This window comes from Procambarus clarkii, chromosome 91, assembly GCF_040958095.1.
Source record: "Procambarus clarkii isolate CNS0578487 chromosome 91, FALCON_Pclarkii_2.0, whole genome shotgun sequence".
In the NCBI taxonomy this organism is placed as follows: Eukaryota; Metazoa; Arthropoda; class Malacostraca; order Decapoda; family Cambaridae; genus Procambarus; species Procambarus clarkii.
In genome coordinates, this window is record NC_091240.1 from 4505796 (window position 1) to 4527479 (window position 21684).

General features: G+C 45.9%; 1 protein-coding gene and 2 pseudogenes across 4 annotated transcripts in view; 1 reads left to right on the top strand and 2 right to left on the bottom strand.

Annotated features, from left to right (window-relative positions):
• Positions 1–269, bottom strand: part of LOC123773810 (ribosome-binding protein 1-like) — a 7695-nt pseudogene extending 7426 nt beyond the window's left edge.
• The window catches only part of LOC123773938 (uncharacterized), a 134947-nt gene that overhangs the window by 104198 nt on the left and 9065 nt on the right, over positions 1–21684 (top strand). The window lies entirely within an intron of this gene.
• On the bottom strand, positions 269–20130 carry LOC138349655 (ribosome-binding protein 1-like; annotated as a pseudogene).

Consider the following 21684-nt stretch of genomic DNA (forward strand, 5'->3'; position numbering starts at 1 on the left):
AGACCACAGTGGTGGACCCCTTCAACTGTCAGACCACCGTGGTGGACCCCTTCAACTGTCAGACCACCCTGGTGGACCCCTTCAACTGTCAGACCACCGTGGTGGACCCCTTCAACTGTCAGACCACCGTGGTGGACCCCTTCAACTGTCAGACCACAGTGGTGGACCCCTTCAACTGTCAGACCACAGTGGTGGACCCCTTCAACTGTCAGACCACCGTGGTGGACCCCTTCAACTGTCAGACCACCGTGGTGGACCCCTTCAACTGTCAGACCCCGTGGTGGACCCCTTCAACTGTCAGACCACAGTGGTGGACCCCTTCAACTGTCAGACCCCCTTGGTGGACCCCTTCAACTGTCAGACCACCGTGGTGGACCCCTTCAACTGTCAGACCACAGTGGTGGACCCCTTCAACTGTCAGACCACCGTGGTGGACCCCTTCAACTGTCAGACCACCGTGGTGGACCCCTTCAACTGTCAGACCCCCGTGGTGGACTCCTTCAACTGTCAGACCACAGTGGTGGACCCCTTCAACTGTCAGACCACCGTGGTGGACCCCTTCAACTGTCAGACCTCAGTGGTGGACCCCTTCAACTGTCAGACCCCCGTGGTGGACCCCTTCAACTGTCAGACCACAGTGGTGGACCCCTTCAACTGTCAGACCCCCGTGGTGGACCCCTTCAACTGTCAGACCACAGTGGTGGACCCCTTCAACTGTCAGACCACCGTGGTGGACCCCTTCAACTGTCAGACCACAGTGGTGGACCCCTTCAACTGTCAGACCACCGTGGTGGACCCCTTCAACTGTCAGACCACAGTGGTGGACCCCTTCAACTGTCAGACCACAGTGGTGGACCCCTTCAACTGTCAGACCACCGTGGTGTGCACCTTTGAGGTGAAACAATCAGTGATGGTGCTGTAATGGCCGTCGTCGTTGTTTTAATCTCTAATTGTCCTTCTAATGACCTCTCTTGATGATGTGGTCCCCGTGACCTCTTGTTGTCTGACTTCCTCTTCCTGTTGTCCTGTCTGTCTGTCCTTAATGACTTCCGGTGACCATCTCTTGATGTTGTTGCCTTGATGAATCTTGACCTTCTGATATATACAATATCATGATGAGTTCTGTCTAAGGCATGGCTCTCTTACTGCCTGTTTGCTGTCTAAACTATTGCCTTGTTACTCCCTGTTGGCTGTCTAATACATGGCCCAGTTACTCCCGTCTATCCTGCCCTCTGTCCGCCCGTTTATTTGCTAGAAGGTTGTCACACTTAGCTAATATGACGGTATGTGTGTTAGTAGACCACCCCCTAGCACTGACGTCACTCTGTCACGTGTTTGTTTACACGTGGCAGACAACAGAGGGAACCACGTGCTCGTTTGTTTACATATGAGACACACTGGAAGAGACCACGTGCTTTTGTGTTTACATATTAGAGACGATTGTGGTAACCACGTGTGTGTGTGTGTGTGTGTGTGTGTGTGTGTGTGTGTGTGTGTGTGTGTGTGTGTGTGTGTGTGTGTGTAATTTGGGAGAGGGATCTATACATATAAGTCAAAACATTCTGGGATATTCTGAAACCAAGTTGAAGAAGAAAACTGTGCTTGTGAAGATGATAAAGGCGTTTATCAAAAAACGTATTATCGGTTTTCAATTGATAAGCATTGCAGGTGGATTGGGTGGGATAAGGTTGGATAACGCGAGGCGTGCATAGAACCAGGAGGTGGATTGGGGGATAAATGCCATAGTGGCACCTCGCTAATGGTTTTGTCTCTGGGGGTTTATCGCATCCTGATTATGGCAACACTGGCAGAGCTGGGGTGTTACTATTACTATCCTTATTCAGAAGGAGTCAGGATAAGGATGTGGGATGGGACGGGGTGAAAGGAATGGTGCCTAATCCCTACGACGTTCGGGGATTGAACGCCGACCTGCATTGAGACCGTCGCCATTTACAGGAGGTTGTAAATCACGAAAATTAACACATGATGAAAAATGTGACAGTGTCAGACCACGTAGGAAGAATTGAAACAGGAATTTCCTTAAGTACTTTCGTATATTAATACATCTTCAGAAGGAATGATTTACAAGTCAATAAGTTAGAACATATATAGACAGGAGAGAGAGAGAGAGGTGAAGTGAAGTGAGGTACAATGACAAATATATGATTGGGATTAGGTGGATATAAAATAAGAGCTGTCATATAAATATATTCAATATATATATATATATATATATATATATATATATATATATATATATATATATATATATATATATATATATATATATATATATATATATATATGTTATATATATATATATATGTTATATATATATATATATATATATATATATATATATATATATATAACATATATATATATATATATATATATATGTTATATATATATATATATATATATATATATATATATATATATATATATATATATATATATATATATATAACACTACGCATTAACGGAGTGCATTAACTAGGAGACTAAACCTTGCTTAATTTAACCTAGTTTTACCTAACCCTATCTAACCTTATCGTAATATAACCTTACCCTAAACTAGCCTAAACAAATCTATCCTAAATTAACCAAACCTTCCCTTAACTGATCCTTCCCCTAACTGAACCTTCCCCTAACTAAACCTTCCCCTAACTAAACCTTCCCTAAATGAACCTTCCCTAACTGAACCTTCCCCTAACTGAACCTTCCCTAACTAAACCTTCCCTAACTGAACCTTCCCTAACTAAACCTTCCCTAACTGAACCTTCCCTAACTAAACCTTCCCCTAACTGAACCTTCCCTAACTGAACCTTCCCCTAACTAAACCTTCCCCTAACTGAACCTTCCCTAACTGAACCTTCCCCTAACTGAACCTTCCCTAACTGAACCTTCCCCTAACTGAACCTTCCCTAACTGAACCTTCCCTAACTGAACCTTCCCTAACTGAACCTTCCCTAACTGAACCTTCCCTAACTAAACCTTCCCCTAACTGAACCTTCCCTAACTGAACCTTCCCTAACTGAACCTTCCCCTAACTAAACCTTCCCCTAACTGAACCTTCCCCTAACTAAACCTTCCCTAACTGAACCTTCCCTAACTGAACCTTCCCTAACTGAACCTTCCCCTAACTAAACCTTCCCCTAACTGAACGTTCCCTAACTGAACCTTCCCCTAACTAAACCTTCCCCTAACTGAACGTTCCCTAACTGAACCTGCCCTAACTGAACCTTCCCCTAACTGAACCTTCCCTAACTAAACCTTCCCTAACTGAACCTTCCCCTAACTGAACCTTCCCCTAACTAAACCTTCCCCTAACTAAACCTTCCCTAACTAAACCTTCCCTAACTAAACCTTCCCCTAACTGAACCTTCCCCTAACTAAACCTTCCCCTAACTGAACCTTCCCCTAACTAAACCTTCCCCTAACTGAACCTTCCCCTAACTAAACCTTCCCTAACTGAACCTTCCCCTAACTAAACCTTCCCTAACTGAACCTTCCCCTAACTAAACCTTCCCCTAACTAAACCTTCCCTAACTAAACCTTCCCTAACTAAACCTTCCCCTAACTGAACCTTCCCCTAACTAAACCTTCCCCTAACTGAACCTTCCCCTAACTAAACCTTCCCTAACTGAACCTTCCCCTAACTAAACCTTCCCTAACTGAACCTTCCCCTAACTAAACCTTCCCTAACTGAACCTTCCCCTAACTAAACCTTCCCTAACTGAACCTTCCCCTAACTAAACCTTCCCTAACTGAACCTTCCCCTAACTAAACCTTCCCTAACTGAACCTTCCCCTAACTAAACCTTCCCTAACTGAACCTTCCCCTAACTAAACCTTCCCTAACTAAACCTTCCCTAACTGAACCTTCCCTAACTAAACCTTCCCTTAACTGAACCTTCCCTAACTGAACCTTCCCCTAACTAAACCTTCCCTAACTGAACCTTCCCCTAACTAAACCTTCCCTTAACTGAACCTTCCCCTAACTAAACCTTCCCTTAACTGAACCTTCCCTAACTGAACCTTCCCCTAACTAAACCTTCCCCTAACTGAACCTTCCCCTAACTAAACCTTCCCTTAACTGAACCTTCCCTTAACTGAACCTTCCCTAACTGAACCTTCCCCTAACTAAACCTTCCCCTAACTAAACCTTCCCCTAACTAAACCTTCCCTAACTAAACCTTCCCTAACTGAACCTTCCCCTAACTAAACCTTCCCTAACTAAACCTTCCCTTAACTGAACCTTCCCTAACTGAACCTTCCCCTAACTAAACCTTCCCTTAACTGAACCTTCCCTAACTGAACCTTCCCCTAACTAAACCTTCCCTTAACTGAACCTTCCTTAACTGAACCTTCCCTAACTGAACCTTCCCTAACTGAACCTTCCCCTAACTAAACCTTCCCCTAACTAAACCTTCCCTAACTAAACCTTCCCTAACTGAACCTTCCCTAACTGAACCTTCCCTAACTGAACCTTCCCCTAACTAAACCTTCCCCTAACTAAACCTTCCCCTAACTAAACCTTCCCCTAACTGAACCTTCCCTAACTGAACCTTCCCTAACTAAACCTTCCCCTAACTAAACCTTCCCCTAACTGAACCTTCCCCTAACTGAACCTTCCCCTAACTGAACCTTCCCCTAACTGAACCTTCCCTAACTAAACCTTCCCCTAACTGAACCTTCCCTTAACTGAACCTTCCCTAACTGAACCTTCCCTAACTGAACCTCCCCTAACTGAACCTTCCCTAACTGAACCTTCCCTTAACTGAACCTTCCCCTAACTGAACCTTCCCCTAACTGAACCTTCCCTAACTGAACCTTCCCCTAACTAAACCTTCCCTAACTGAACCTTCCCCTAACTAAACCTTCCCTAACTGAACCTTCCCTAACTAAACCTTCCCTAACTAAACCTTCCCTAACTGAACCTTCCCCTAACTAAACCTTCCCTAACTGAACCTTCCCTAACTGAACCTTCCCTAACTGAACCTTCCCCTAACTGAACCTTCCCTAACTAAACCTTCCCTAACTGAACCTTCCCCTAACTAAACCTTCCCTAACTGAACCTTCCCTAACTGAACCTTCCCCTAACTAAACCTTCCCTAACTGAACCTTCCCCTAACTGAACCTTCCCTAACTGAACCTTCCCTAACTGAACCTTCCCCTAACTGAACCTTCCCTAACTAAACCTTCCCTAACTGAACCTTCCCCTAACTAAACCTTCCCTAACTGAACCTTCCCTAACTGAACCTTCCCCTAACTAAACCTTCCCTAACTGAACCTTCCCCTAACTGAACCTTCCCCTAACTAAACCTTCCCTAACTGAACCTTCCCTAACTGAACCTTCCCCTAACTAAACCTTCCCTAACTGAACCTTCCCCTAACTAAACCTTCCCTAACTGAACCTTCCCTAACTGAACCTTCCCCTAACTAAACCTTCCCTAACTGAACCTTCCCCTAACTGAACCTTCCCTAACTGAACCTTCCCCTAACTAAACCTTCCCCTAACTGAACCTTCCCTAACTAAACCTTCCCCTAACTAAACCTTCCCCTAACTAAACCTTCCCCTAACTAAACCTTCCCTAACTGAACCTTCCCCTAACTGAACCTTCCCTAACTAAACCTTCCCCTAACTAAACCTTCCCTAACTGAACCTTCCCCTAACTAAACCTTCCCTAACTGAACCTTCCCCTAACTAAACCTTCCCTAACTAAACCTTCCCTAACTGAACCTTCCCTAACTAAACCTTCCCCTAACTAAACCTTCCCTAACTAAACCTTCCCCTAACTAAACCTTCCCTAACTGAACCTTCCCCTAACTAAACCTTCCCTAACTAAACCTTCCCTAACTGAACCTTCCCTAACTAAACCTTCCCCTAACTAAACCTTCCCTAACTAAACCTTCCCCTAACTAAACCTTCCCTAACTGAACCTTCCCTAACTAAACCTTCCCCTAACTAAACCTTCCCTAACTGAACCTTCCCTAACTGAACCTTCCCCTAACTGAACCTTCCCTAACTGAACCTTCCCTAACTGAACCTTCCCCTAACTGAACCTTCCCTAACTGAACCTTCCCCTAACTAAACCTTCCCCTAACTGAACCTTCCCTAACTGAACCTTCTCTAACTAAACCTTCCCTAACTGAACCTTCCCCTAACTGAACCTTCCCTAACTAAACCTTCCCTAACTAAACCTTCCCCTAACTGAACCTTCCCTAACTAAACCTTCCCTAACTAAACCTTCCCCTAACTGAACCTTCCCTAACTGAACCTTCCCCTAACTGAACCTTCCCTAACTGAACCTTCCCTAACTGAACCTTCCCCTAACTGAACCTTCCCTAACTGAACCTTCCCCTAACTAAACCTTCCCCTAACTGAACCTTCCCTAACTGAACCTTCCCTAACTAAACCTTCCCTAACTGAACCTTCCCCTAACTGAACCTTCCCTAACTAAACCTTCCCTAACTAAACCTTCCCTAACTAAACCTTCCCCTAACTGAACCTTCCCTAACTGAACCTTCCCTAACTGAACCTTCCCCTAACTAAACCTTCCCCTAACTGAACCTTCCCTAACTGAACCTTCCCTAACTAAACCTTCCCTAACTGAACCTTCCCCTAACTGAACCTTCCCTAACTAAACCTTCCCTAACTAAACCTTCCCTAACTAAACCTTCCCCTAACTGAACCTTCCCTAACTAAACCTTCCCTAACTAAACCTTCCCTTAACTGAACCTTCCCTAACTGAACCTTCCCTAACTAAACCAAAACGCAAAAAAAAAGTTGCCTGTAAAGCACGTACATAAAAACGTCCTCTCCCGTCCAAAAGCTGACAACAGAACCCCCCAACCCGTCCAGGACAGAAGAGGAGAGGTAGTAACAGTTGGCTGTCTCCGCCGCCACATCATATAGGCTTATATCCTGGGCCGGACTGATTAATTCCCGCTCTGAGCGAAGGTTTCCTGAATGTTTCGCTGGTGAGCACCGGACACTAGGGGGCAGGAATGGGTCTCTTATTACTTGGTTCACCCGCCTCCCCGTTGATCAGTCGTCCCTCCAGCGGCAGCAGCAGTCACTAATATTCTCAAATAATAGTCTGTCTTTTGGTAGACGGTGATGCCATTTCTGTGGGCGGGTGCATATGGGTCTTTGGTTGATGGTTTTGTCGTTTCTGTGGCTCGGTGGTCTATTGTATGGGTCTTTTGTTGATGGTTTGGTCGTTTCTGTGGCTCGGTGGTCTATTGTATGGCCCCATTTAGATTATGCAGTTCAGTTTTGGTCGCCATATTATAGAATGGATATAAATTCACTTGAACGTGTCCAGCGTAGGATGACTAAGTTAATTCCCCAAATTAGAAATCTTTCATATGAAGAAAGATTAACAAAGCTTAAGTTGCATTCACTGGAAAGGCGAAGAGTTAGGGGTGACATGATAGAGGTTTACAAGTGGATGAATGGACATAACCGGGGGGATATTAATAGGGTATTAAAAGTATCAACACAGGACAGAACACGAAACAATGGATATAAATTGGATAAGTTTAGATTTAGGAAAGACTTGGGTAAATACTGGTTCAGTAACAGGGTTGTTGATTTGTGGAACCAATTGCCGCGTAACATTGTGGAGGTGGGGTCCCTCGATTGTTTCAAGCACGGGTTGGACAAGTATATGAGTGGGATTGGGTGGTTATAGAATAGGAGCTGCCTCGTATGGGCCAATAGGCCTTCTGCAGTTACCTTTGTTCTTATGTTCTTATGTTCTTATGGGTCTTTTGTTGATGGTTTGGTCGTTTCTGTGGCTCGGTGGTCTATTGTATGGGTTTCTTCCTGTGACTCATAGTTGCCTTTTCCTGTCCCTGCGTCTTTTCGGTTTGTTTTGGTCACTGGAATGTCCGCTCTGAGGTTCTATGTTGTCCGGCTTTGTACCGTTGCCTTAATCAGACTCTGTCTGTGCCTCGCGTCGCTGTGGGCTGCTGTACATATATAGTCCCAGTTGGTGGTGACAGGAAGCCTGTAGTTAGATTCCTCGAGGCTTCCTCCCACCTAGGTGGCCTTTCAGCACCTAGGGTCTGACCACCTAGCTCCCCCCCCCCTTCACCTAGGCCAACTTCTGATCTTCCTCAGGTTACAACCCCACAACTAACTCTTGGGTATACCTAATTTAGCTGCTAGGTGAACAGGTACATCAGGTGAAAGGAAACGTGCCCAACCATTTCTGTGCCGGCACGGAGTCGAACCTGAGGTTGTGAGTCGAGGACGTAGACTACCAGCATTTTCTGAGAGGGAAGAGTTCGAAAGGACTCGTTATTTTATACAATTCATGCAAGAAAAGTTCGCATTAATTCATAGTCGCAGCGCCTGCATGCTGGCCTCCGAATTATACAGGCGGTTGAACTGGGTGAACCACCTCCTAACTGTTCCCCCAGCAGTAATTGGGTAAAACAGACTTGTTTAACGAATGACGGGGCAACATTCCAGGAGGAAAAAACAAGTGAGCAGGACTTACCGTCACTGACCTATGGTAAGGGAAAGCTCTCAGCCTGCTAACAGGAGTCGCCACTAGGCGGCGTCCTCCTCCTCCTCCGGCCTCTCACCAAGTGTTAGAGAGTGTCTGGAAAGGTCACAGAGACGTGTGTGTTGGGCAGCATCCTGTGTGAGAATAGTGTTGAGCTCGGAGCCCCCAGAGTGCGGAGCTGCGGTCTTTATCATCATAGGAAATACTTCAGAGGTAGAGAGGTAGTACAATACTGTAGGTGCTCTCACTCTTAGATGGGTGACCTTGGGGGGAAGGGGGAAGGGAGGAGGTAAGTGTGTTCCACGCTTACGGGTTTCCTTGAGTAGGGGAAGGAGTCAGGTGTGGGACACTCTCAGGTGTGGTAGAGGGAGGAGACAGGTGTGTGGGACGGGTCTTCGCGTCTTGAATGTGGTAGTGAGTGACGCTGTTCTCGCCTTCTTCACGTCTTTCTCCTGTCCAGACTTTAATGAGTGTGGGTGTGTGTGGCGGGGGGGGGGGGTCGATGGTGGTGTGTGTGTGGGAGGTCGATGGTGGTGTGTGTGGGGGCAGGAAGTAGTGTGTGGTTGTGTACTTGCCTGTCAATACCAATCAGTGACAGGATACAGCACAACTGTGTGTTCCTCGAGTCCCTCAACACACTGAAGATCGCTCACCCAAAATGAATTCTCTATGAACTTGATACCAAAATCAAATCATCTATCAGATGTCACCTTCAGCTTCCCTAGACGTGGAAGTAGTCCTGAACACCGCGGCCATACACTTAGACGAATTATATATTCATCAAGAATTGCAAAACTATCCCAAGCCCTAAAGATTATTTGGAGACGGAGCTTGGACACTGATGTTATACCCGATGCACTTAAAATAGCAGAGATCGAGCCACTCCACAAAGGAGGTAGTAAAGCAGACGCCAAAAAATGATGTAACTGATGCACTAACATCACATATGAAAATCTTGGAGTGCTAAGACGTTCACAAAACGTATGGAGTCACAACGTCTGTATAACCTGGTCAACATGGGTGTAGATCAGGATGTTCTTGCCTCTGAACACTAGAACACTCTGAAATGAGTTTTGATTCCATGGAAGACGCTCAAAATGCTAATACGCAGATTTCGCGAAAACGTTCGAGTAGTGTGAGTATAGTGCAGGCGAGGAGTCACAATAACGTGGCTGAAATATGTTGACCAGACCACACACTAGAAATTGAAGGGATGACAACGTTTCGGTCCGTCCTGGACGGACCGAAGTCGATTGTGAGACTAAACCATTATCACAATCGACTTGAGAATGGTCCAGGACGGACCGAAACGTCGTCGTCCCTTCACTTTCTAGTGTGTGTGAGTATAGTGTTATTGCACACACACACAATGCACACACGAGGAATTACGGCCAAACAAAAAAACGGATCTTCAATTTCCTAACGAACAGAACAGAGTAAAATTGTCAATAAAGACAAATTCTTATCATCCAGGAAAAGCACAGTCCCGCCGGGTACTGTGTTTGCTCCAGTACTTTTCCTCATCCTCATATGGGACAGACAAAAACACAAACTGACGAACTGTGCTCTACTAGAGCAGACAATATAGAGGACGCAGCAAACCTCTAAACTGATGTCAATCAGGTCATCCAACGAGCCGCAACATGTTCAATGAAGACAATTCTCAGCTACTCCGTTATGGTTAAATTGGAAATTGGAAACTCAAATTAGAAACTACATATATATAACGTAGTCCAATCATACTGTTGAAACTAAAAGAAACATAAAAGATTTGTGAGTAATCGTGCCAGAAGACCTTACTCCTAAATGACACAATAAATAGATGATGCTTTTCAAGACGCTAAAGTAGAATATTAATGCACACTAACAGCCCCATTCAAAGCTGGAGAAGTTCCTGACATGGAGAACGTGCAGAGATCTGCCAGAATCCATTCAATAAATCATCAACATTATTGGAAACATTTACAATTCATCAAACTATATTCTGCAGAGTGCAGGCGAAACAAAAATTCATAATAATTTATTCATGGATAATATTAGAAGGACTTGTTCCAAATCTTCTCTCGGAAATACGACCTGACGAGGCCAGGAGGCATGGCAGGAAGTGCAATATAACCCAGTTGAAGAGTAGAGGTGCAATAGGTACAACCAGAGACATGAAGCTCTTTAGTGTTGCAGGAAAGACTGGCTGGTGTTGCAGACAAGGCTGGCTGGTACAGACAGGGAACCATATCTGACGTGTGAGACAGACAGAGATAGACAAGCAGCAAGACAGATGTACTGGAAACAAAAAATGAAGAGATTCCTGTGGTGGTTCTTTTGTTGTTTACCTCACTATTGTGGTGAGGTGAACGCTCTAACAAAGGAAGGACGCATCTGTTCTATCGTCTATAGATCCGCTCGGGGCCAAGCACCGGATCCCGGACACAAAGGTTCAAATCCTCTTGCGGATAAGACTCGCTTCTCGTGTGTTTCCCTGAGGCCACATTACCGTTTATGATCACCTGAACTGCATTCACTGCAAGTTATTTACTTTGTAAATGACGCAAACTTCCGCTCACCCAATTCATGGAAAGGAAGAGGGAAGGTGTGTCCTGGGAGTATGAAGGAGGGTGAGGGTGTAGGAGCAGGTAGGGTGAGTATAAGGTCAGGTAGGGTGAGTATAAGGTCAGGTAGGGTGATTATAAGGTCTGAAGTTTTGTTTTATCTTTCAACATGTGGCGTCTTTGGTTCACACGACGCCATTAGAGTGCGTTGAGATCGTTTGAGTGTCGCTGATGCGTCGTTATACGTCTTTCAATAGTCCCCTCCTCCCCTCCCCCCCCTCTCGTCCCCTTTGCAACTGCAACATAATGTAAATTTGAGGTTTGCAAGATGCTAATCCCTTGTTGGACAGTCTGTTCACTGCACACAGTTCAGAGTATCTGAGTTGCATCTGGAAGGATGAACAGTCCAGCGGAGTTTGTTCATCTTGTTTGTTCAGCTGCCCAATAAACAAAAATTAATTTAATTCCTTGTGTCGGGGGACAGGCAGCCAGTGTATAGATACAGTACATGTTAGGCTTATATTGAAGTGTCCTCCTTCCCCTAGGGTTAAATTACTGACCCGCCCCCAAGATGCAACTCCACAACAAGCTGACTAACTCCTTGGTACCTATTTACTGCTAGGTGAACAGTGGCATTAGGTGATAGGAAACGTGCCCAACCGCTTCTGTCCCGCCCGGGAATTTCGTAGCATCGGGAGATCAAAATCCAGGGAGCTGAAACATAACCAATATTCTTGTCTTAGTCTAGAATTGCGCTGTTAAAATATAAATTGGTAAAGTGAGGCTAATGGGACAAAGTGGCCCATTTTGGGAGGTAATTGGGAGGCAGTAGTTGAACACGTCAAGACACGTGAGCTGACTACTGAACAAGATCATCCTTCACTTACATATGTTCTTATGAGAACACAGCAGTGCCTAGTGACTCGCCCCCCCCCCTCTCTCTCTCTCTCTCTCTCTCTCTCTCTCTCTCTCTCTCTCTCTCTCTCTCTCTCTCTCTCTCTCTCTCTCTCTCTCTCTCTCTCTCTCTCTCTCTTATCCGAGCATTATTCCTACTTAGCTGTAAGGCCATCTTGGGATCTTGTGTGTAGAGCTCTTCACAAATTACCTCACCATCCTGCCTTAGATCATTGCGGGCTCGAGTCCCATTACCAGGCCGTTTACACACGTACTCTGTATATGCACTCTGCCTCTGACCTGCCACAAATATAACACTGCTCACCAGTTTTCGAAAGTTGTCTGCTTGTGAGGGATGAAGAGAGCTCTTCCTCGTGTAGCCTGACCTGCTGGCTTGAATTGTAACAATTAAAATTGCTGATTAGCTTGTGTTTTTGGTGAGTATGGGTGGCCACAAACTCTTGCTTGACTCAAGTGGTGGATCCTGAACGTTTTTCAAAATGCTGAAAGTTTTTCTCGATGCTAAACGTTTTTTCTCGATGCTGAACGGTTTTCACCCAGGCCCCAGTGATGGGTGGAGTGGCTAGTCCCTCTTGACACTGTGGGGACGATCTCGCACGACTGTCTCACTCACCAAGACGAGAGCAGTACCCTGTGTACGCGGCCCCGGACACTCCCATCACAAGACCAACAACGTTCAGGTCGCCACAGACCTGCCACTGGTGCTGGGCATCATTTATGCACCTCAAAAGCTGCTTCCTGTTGTGTTAAGTTTCCTTCACGTGGGCTGCATAATCCACAGGAATTCATAACCCAAAACCACTCCCATTATGCAGCAAACCACTTTTAAGACTCGTCTTGGATGAAAGCTAGAGTTAATCAACAGTTTTAATTTAAACATCATTTCCGTCTTCAGTGACCCAGAATTAGTACAGATTGACCTCATTTGTCTCATAATTATTTTGGCTGTAGAGCAGTGTAATTGTCACGTGGCTTCTCTCCTGTCCTAACGATTTAAAGGTATTTTAGTCTAACTTTAATGTAAGTTCTCTGTTTTCTTCGCCCCTTGAGGACAACATGTGTATGCCAACGACATCATAAGATCAAGAGGATAATTGACAAAGTATATTGAGAGTTTTCCAGAGCTTTGAACGACAGAACGACGAGAGCACAGATTGGAAATTTTACACTAATGAGTCACGCCGGCTGGGGCCCAAGAGATTTAGTCTGACCCTTTCATCTCTTCCTGATATACACCAGCTGGGGCCCCGAAGGTCTCTAGTTTATCCACTCTCAGCTCCTGCACCGTCCTCATCCCATCAAAGAATTCTTAATACAGTTATGAGACAGGATTTATTTTCCTAAATCCGTGTCGCGGTTTATATGAAAACATTTAAACCATCATATATATTTTGTGATTTCTCCTCTGATTACTCTCTCTCTCTCTCTCTCTCTCTCTCTCTCTCTCTCTCTCTCTCTCTCTCTCTCTCTCTCTCTCTCTCTCTCTCTCTCTCTCTCTCTCTCTCGTATTTAAATACGTACAATTTGTCCAACCTTTCTGTTTCTTACGCTACGTTTTGTACGCGTATATCCTTGCGTGTGTAATATAGTTCTGGCTTGCTGACGACCTTACTGGGAGTATTAACGAGATCTGTGTTCTTCTCTGAGCCTTGTGGCTACCAAGACTGGTCGGTACAGAATGGCCTCGCTTCCTGTAGGGTCGGCGTTCGTTCCTCGATAATTTTAAAGTGATTGGGCCTCGTTATGTTACTCAGTCCTTATGTTCCGTCTCCATGTCCTCATATCCCAGCTCCATGATCTCATATCCCAGCTCCATGAGCTCATATCCCAGCTCCATGATCTCATATCCCAGCTCCATGTCCTCATATCCCAGCTCCATGACCCCATATCCCAGCTCCATGACCCCATATCCCAGCTCCATGACCCCATATCCCAGCTCCATAACCCCATATCCCAGCTCCATGACCCCATATCCCAGCTCCATGACCTCATATCCCAGCTCCATGACCTCATATCCCAGCTTCATGACCCCATATCCCAGCTCCATGACCTCATATCCCAGCTTCATGACCTCATATCCCAGCTCCATGACCTCATATCCCAGCTCCATGACCTCATATCCCAGCTCCATGACCTCATATCCCAGCTTCATGACCCCATATCCCAGCTCCATGACCCCATATCCCAGCTCCATGACCTCATATCCCAGCTCCATGACCTCATATCCCAGCTCCATGACCTCATATCCCAGCTTCATGACCCCATATCCCAGCTCCATGACCTCATATCCCAGCTTCATGACCTCATATCCCAGCTTCATGACCTCATATCCCAGCTCCATGACCTCATATCCCAGCTCCATAACCTCATATCCCAGCTTCATGACCCCATATCCCAGCTCCATGACCTCATATCCCAGCTCCATGACCTCATATCCCAGCTCCATGACCCCATATCCCAGCTCCATACCCTGGGACATGTCACAACATTCCCAAGTAGTACAGTCACGCCGGCTTAACGCCCACTCCGGATAATTACACGACCTATAAGAGGTTCGTTACCCGGTACAGCGTTGATCTTAACACACATTGATCGCTATCAAGGTTAGTCTGGCCGTGGCACTAGCCTTGCCCGTACTGGGAAAAATAAATTACATTTATTACCTAATTGAAGCTCTACACTACACCTACCGCAGGCTCTTTGTCTAATAGAGCCACCGTAGGCTCTGGCATATATCCCCAGCTCTGTGGACTAGAAGGATGACAGACGCTGCGTGCCTCACACACACACGCGCACGCACATAGTGGGATAGGTTATCGGCTGACAAATGAGGATCGGGGAGGGTTCGATCCCCCGCGACATGACACGGAAGCGTTTGGAAAATGTTTTCTTTCACTTAATGTCTTCTGTTCACCTTGGAATAAATTGGTACCTGGGAGTTTGTTGCGGGGGTGGTATTGTGGGGAGGGACAGTGATTGGTCTAGAGGATATGAGAGGAAATAGGCCAGGAGACATTACACTAGGCCATCGGTGGCTCGAAAGGCAGGATCCAAGAGCTAACAGCTCCTGCACACGCACACACACATATATATATGCGCACACACACACACACATATACACACACACACACACACACACACACACACACACACACACACACACACACACACACAAATGAGGATAAGCATAAGGCAGGACAGAGAAGGCTGGGCAGACTGCATATTTCTTGACTGCCAAAAGGCCTTTGATACAGTACCGCACATGAGACTGCTATACAAACTTGAGAGGCAGGCAGGAGTAAGCGGAAAGGCCCTAGTATGGGTGAAGAACTACCTAACAGGAAGGAGCCAGAGGGTAATGGTAAGGGGCGAGAAGTCGGACTGGCGAACAGTAACAAGTGGAGTACCTCAAGGATCGGTGCTGGGACCAATCCTCTTTCTAATTTACGTAAATGATATGTTTACAGGAGTGGAATCCTACATGTCAATGTTTGCGGATGACGCAAAATTAATGAGAAGAGTTGTGACAGATGAGGATTGTAGGATCCTCCAAGAGGACCTGGACAGGTTGCAGAGATAGTCATTTCCAGGGAAATGGCTACTGGAGTTCAACACGAGTAAATGTAAAGTTATGGAAATGGGATCAGGAGATAGGCGACCAAAGGGACAGTACACAATGAAGGGGAACTGCCTACCTGTAACGATTCGAGAAAGAGACCCGGGAGTGGATGTGACACCTAATCTAACTCCTGAGGCACATATAAATAGGATAACGACAGCAGCGTACTCTACACTGGCGAAAATTAGAACTTCATTCAGAAACCTAAATGAGGAGGCTTTTAGGGCGCTTTACACTGCCTACGTGAGACCCGTCTTAGAGTATGCCGCGCCATCATGGAGCCCCCACCTGAAGAAACACATAAAGAAACTAGAGAAGGTTCAGAGGTTTGCGACGAGGCTTGTCCCAGAGTTACGAGGGATGGGATATGAAGAGCGTCTGAAGGAACTGAACCTTACGACACTAGAGAAAAGAAGAGAGAGAGGAGATATGATAGGGACATATAAAATACTCAGTGGAATTGACAAAGTGGAAATAGATGAAATGTTCACACGTAATAGTAACAGAACGAGGGGACATGGGTGGAAACTGGAAACTCAGATGAGTCACAGAGATGTTAGGAAGTTTTCTTTTAGCGTGAGAGTAGTGGAAAAATGGAATGCACTTGGGGAACAGGTTGTGGAAGCAAATACTATTCATACTTTTAAAACTAGGTATGATAGGGAAATGGGACAGGAGTCATTGCTGTAAACAACCGATGGCTGGAAAGGCGGGATCCAAGAGTCAATGCTCGATCCTGCAAGCACAAATAGGTGAGTACAAATAGGTGAGTACACACACCACATATATACACACACACCACATATACACACCACACACACACACACACACACACACACACACACACACACACACACACACACACACACACACACACACAAATGGCCTTCACTCCCCATCATGAAACTTGCATGGCTTTGCCAACCGGACAACCGAGGCTATTGATTATTGCCTCACATATCTCCCTCACTCCTCCCTCACATATCTCCCTCACATATCTCCCTCACTCCTCCCTCACATATCTCCCTCACTCCTCCCTCACATATCTCCCCTCACACACACATACCTGCTCTCTGACCAAGAAATAGTGGGTATCGAACCTGTACAGCTTCCCGGGGGCCCTGTTGCTACACCCGGACCTGAGCTGGAATCTACACAGCACTTACGATCATGGCGGATTAGTCAGTATTTACTAAAACAATTTACGTGTTGCAAAGCGTTACGAGGTCGTCTATAACAATAACAAACCTGGTCGACGATCTTGGTGCCCATGTAAACACGTCCCTGAACCTGACGAAGCTGGCGAAATGTTTGTGGAGGCTGCCACCTCTTCTGTGTGAGTGTGTGAGATCATGAGAGGGAGGAGTGAGGGAGATGGACTACATCTAGGTTGGTCAGTGAGGGAAGGCGGTAGTAGTGAAGGTCAGTGTATCGAGAGGGAGCGTGCGCGCGCGCCGCGAGGACATCAACCCGCAGCGGCATTGAATTTTTGTAACTCGATCATCAAGACTGTAACTTGCTTAGCTAAACGAGTGTCGGGGTTCGATCACCTGAGCCCATTATGTGCCCCTGTGACACTTTGCTCTACCGCCCACGGGATGGGTATGGGGTGCATAATAAATGAACTGAACTAAAATTGTTCGCAGTTGTGTGTCGACCCGTTTGGGCAATGTTCGCCCGGGCTGTGGTTGACACTAAAGACACAGTCATCAATTTTAACTTAGGTATTCAAAATTGATATTTTTCTCATGTATAAATTAGCATTAATGAATAAATCCACAAGGGCCGTGATGAGGGTTCGAACTTACGTTCAGGATGATCCCAGACGCACCATTATTTATTAGAAATTGTATTATAATTAGGCCTAAATTAGGTTAGGTGAGGTTAAAGATTATTTGTTTTTGTTTTTATTTATATATAAGTTCAAACATTGGGGTTTGAGTGCAACATTCGCACGAAGCCACTAACACACGCACAGCTCTGCGCTTCTGTCGGTAATTATGTGTTTTAGTACAAACCGTCCTCAAGCTATGTTCATTCCATCCAGCGGCCGACCCCAAAGCCGCATTCATTAATTTTAACATGATGTTCATTCATAACGGGAATTTTATTAGCATCTTGTGCATGTTTAGCCAAAGGTTTTAATTGTTTGGGTTCTGTTGCCAATTACTTGTTTTCGTAGTACGTGGGTGAAGAATTTACACGGGTGATATTCGAACAGCTCGTCACCGAAGCACTGTTCGGGAAATGTTCTAAAATCATCAATTATGAGTCGTGTGTAAAGCGTTTTACCGACGTAAACAGTGGGGGGGGGGGGGGGGGGGGGTGCATGGAATGAGCAGTTGGTCATTGTTGATGTGGCAGGGCTGCCATGGTTGATGTGGCAGGGCTGCCATTGTTGATGTGGCAGGGCTGCCATTGTTGATGTGGCAGGGCTGCCATTGTTGATGTGGCAGGGCTGCCATTGTTGATGTGGCTGGGCTGCCATTGTTGATGTGGCAGGGCTGCCATTGTTGATGTGGCAGGGCTGCCATTGTTGATGTGGCAGGGCTGCCATGGTTGATGTGGCAGGGCTGCCATTGTTGATGTGGCAGGGCTGCCATTGTTGATGTGGCTGGGCTGCCATTGTTGATGTGGTAGGGCTGCCATTGTTGATGTGGCAGGGCTGCCATTGTTGATGTGGCAGGGCTGCCATTGTTGATGTGGCTGGGCTGCCATTGTTGATGTGGCTGGGCTGCCATTGTTGATGTGGCAGGGCTGCCGGCCACATCAACAATGTTTTCGTAAGCAAGAACAACTCGGGTTCGAGCCTGAGAATGCGTGTGTGTTAGGTAGCCACCGAGTGATAGCCGAACCTAGTATGGTAATTACTCAACCCCCGCAATTGTGCTTGCGGGGGTTGAGCTTCGACTCTTTGGTCCCGCCTCTCAACCGTCAATCAACAGGTGTACAGGTTCCTGAGCCTACTGGGCTCTATCATATCTACACTTGAAACTGTGTATGGAGTCAGCCTCCACCACATCACTGCCTTATGTACGTCATTTGTTAACTACTCTGACACTGAAAAAGTTCTTTTTAATGTCTCTGTGGCTCATCTGGGTACTCGGTTTCCACCTGTCCCCTTGTGCGTGTATCACCTGTGTTAAATAAACTGTCTCTATCAATTCCTCTGATGATCTTGTATGTGGCGATCATGTCTCATCTAGCTCTTCTCTTCCAGCGACGTGAGGTTCAATTCCCGTAGTGTGTCTTCGTAGCTCATACCCCTCAGCTCGGGTACCAGTCTGTTGGCATACCTTTGAACCTTCTCCAATTTAGTGGTGTTCTTGACTAGATACGGACTCCACGCTAGAGATGCATACTCTAGGATTGAGCTGAGATATATAGTATATAAGGTTTTGTATGATTCTTTACACAAGTTTCTAAAGAAGGTTCGTATGTTGGTCAACCTGGCATATGCCGCTAATAATATCCTCTTGATGTGGGCTTCAGGGGACAGGTCTGGCGTGATATCAACCGGCAGGTCATTCTTCTTAGTTCTTGAAGGATTTAATCTCCCAAATGATACCTGTATCTGGCCTCCTCCTCCCTACACCTAACTTCATTACTTTGCATTTTCTGGGGCTAAACACTAATAGCCATTTGTTGGACCTTCCCTTCAGTTTATCCAGGTCTTCTTGAAGCTTCATTCTGTCCTCCTGTCTTGATCCTTCTCATAATTCATCGTCGTCAGTAAATATTAAGAAGAATAAGTCTATACCTTCTGGGAGATCATTTCCGCATATTAATTGACCTGTCAACGATTTAGTCTCAGTAAAGGTTAATATCAAGGTAAGGGATGACATATTATGCAGCGGTACGTCTTTCAGTCTGGAGGTTGACCCTTCAGGGTTAAATAATATATTTACTCTCACGTACCCGCGTATTGCGTGAGCAAAGTAAGTAATTATCAAAAGAAGGCACCAAGCCGGGAAGGCTATGTAGCACCATCAAATGTGCAGGATAATCAGAGGGCGCTAGATATCACCAAGGATGCCAATACGAGAATAGAAACGCATAAGGCAAACGATATCAAAAGTATCCGAGTCACCAAGAATTCTATCGAGATCGCGTGAGCAAAGGAGACGCGAGGTTTGTAACGTGCAAGAGGTGAGCCGTATCGTAACGTATAGAGTTCTGTCACTATTGACTGCCTCGTTAAAGTGTGACTAGCTCTCACGAACGACATTGTTATACCGGATTGTTATACCTAGTTTGCCCAGACGGATATTCAATAAATCTAACAAAGATACTTTGCAAATATCATTAACCCATCTACAAGAGATTTCAAGATCCGTCTCGAGATAGACAGGCGGTGGTGCCACAGCCTGGTCATTAACCTCTATGCTGGTTTCATTAAAAAGCTTCCCTGAGCAAGGAGGAACTAGCGGCACCAGCGCCCACGTCACGACGGGGTCACCCTTGCTGCTGCTGATTGGTGCATTCAAGCAGTGGGCGTCCAGCTGTCGTCGTGGGCGGAGGTCCATCCCAGCTTCCCTCCCGGATCTCCTGTCTCAACCCATTACCTGTAATCTACCTTTTTTAAACGTCATTATAACAGTTGGATTCAGCCCTCGAGGTAACCCCGTAATGCTGGTCACGCTTCTCATTGGGGAATCACTCGCTGCCGAGGGAAGATCATAACATAAAATCTTTTAAACTTCGTATACTCTTGTGAGTTGCTGCGTCTTGTATATGTACATTGTCGTACAACAGGTGAAAGACGAGCTGCTATTATTGACCAACTCGTCACGTTTCTGTGAGTTTTAGCATTCCGCCACACGTTCCTATAGTTTGTTGTGAGTCCTACCCCTCCAACACGTTCCTATAGTTTGTTGTGAGTCCTACCCCCTCCAACACGTTCCTATAGTTTGTTGTGAGTCCTACCCCCTCCAACACGTTCCTATAGTTTGTTGTGAGTCCTACCCCCTCCAACACGTTCCTATAGTTTGTTGTGAGTCCTACCCCCTCCAACACGTTCCTATAGTTTGTTGTGAGTCCCACCCCCTCCAACACGTTCCTATAGTTTGTTGTGAGTCCTACCCCCTCCAACACGTTCCTATAGTTTGTTGTGAGTCCCACCCCCTCCAACACGTTCCTATAGTTTGTTGTGAGTCCTACCCCCTCCAACACGTTCCTATAGTTTGTGGCGAGTCCTACCCCCTCCAACACGTTCCTATAGTTTGTGGCGAGTCCTACCCCCTCCAATACTTCTGAATAACTGAGAGGAATTGGTGTTATGGCGGATCCCAGATTGTGTAGCGCTGGGCATGTCCTGGTCCATGGACTTAAGGCGAACATCTGTGGGGTGACCATGGACGCTGGTTCGATCCCCGATCTGATCCAAAGCTTTTCCTCATAGATATATCACGTTACTTTGACTTCATTGTATACTGACGGGGACGTTGCCAGGAGAATCTTTTTCACTACCATATTACAATCCATTGTGTCTGGCTGGTATTATCACAGCTGGTAACAATGTAGTATGCAAATTACCTGCAGGGTGTGTACCTGCCTAGCTTTTCTTGCGAGAGTTGAGCTTCGGCTCTTTGGTCCCACCTCTCGACTATCAATCAACTGGTTTACAGATTCCCGAACCTATTGGGCTCTATCATATTTGCATTTGAAACTGTATATGGAGAATACCTCCACCACATCACTTCCTAATGCATTCCATTTGATAACTACCGACACTGCAAAATTCTTTCTAATGTCTCTCTGGCTCATTTGGGTACTACACTTCCACCTGTGTTCCCTTGTCCATGTACCACCAGTGCTAAATAGTTTCTTTATCCACCCAGTCAATTCTACTGAGAATTCTGTAAGTGGAAATCATATATCTCCTAACGCTTCTGTCTTCCAGTAGGCTTTCTTCATAGCTCATACCTCTCAGCTCAGGAACTAGTCTCGAGGCATACCTCTGAACATTTTCTAACTTCGTATTGTGTTTGACTAGATATGGACTCCACGCTAGAGTTACATGCTCCAGAAATGGTCTTACATACAAGATATACAAGGTTATAAATGATTCCTTACAAGTT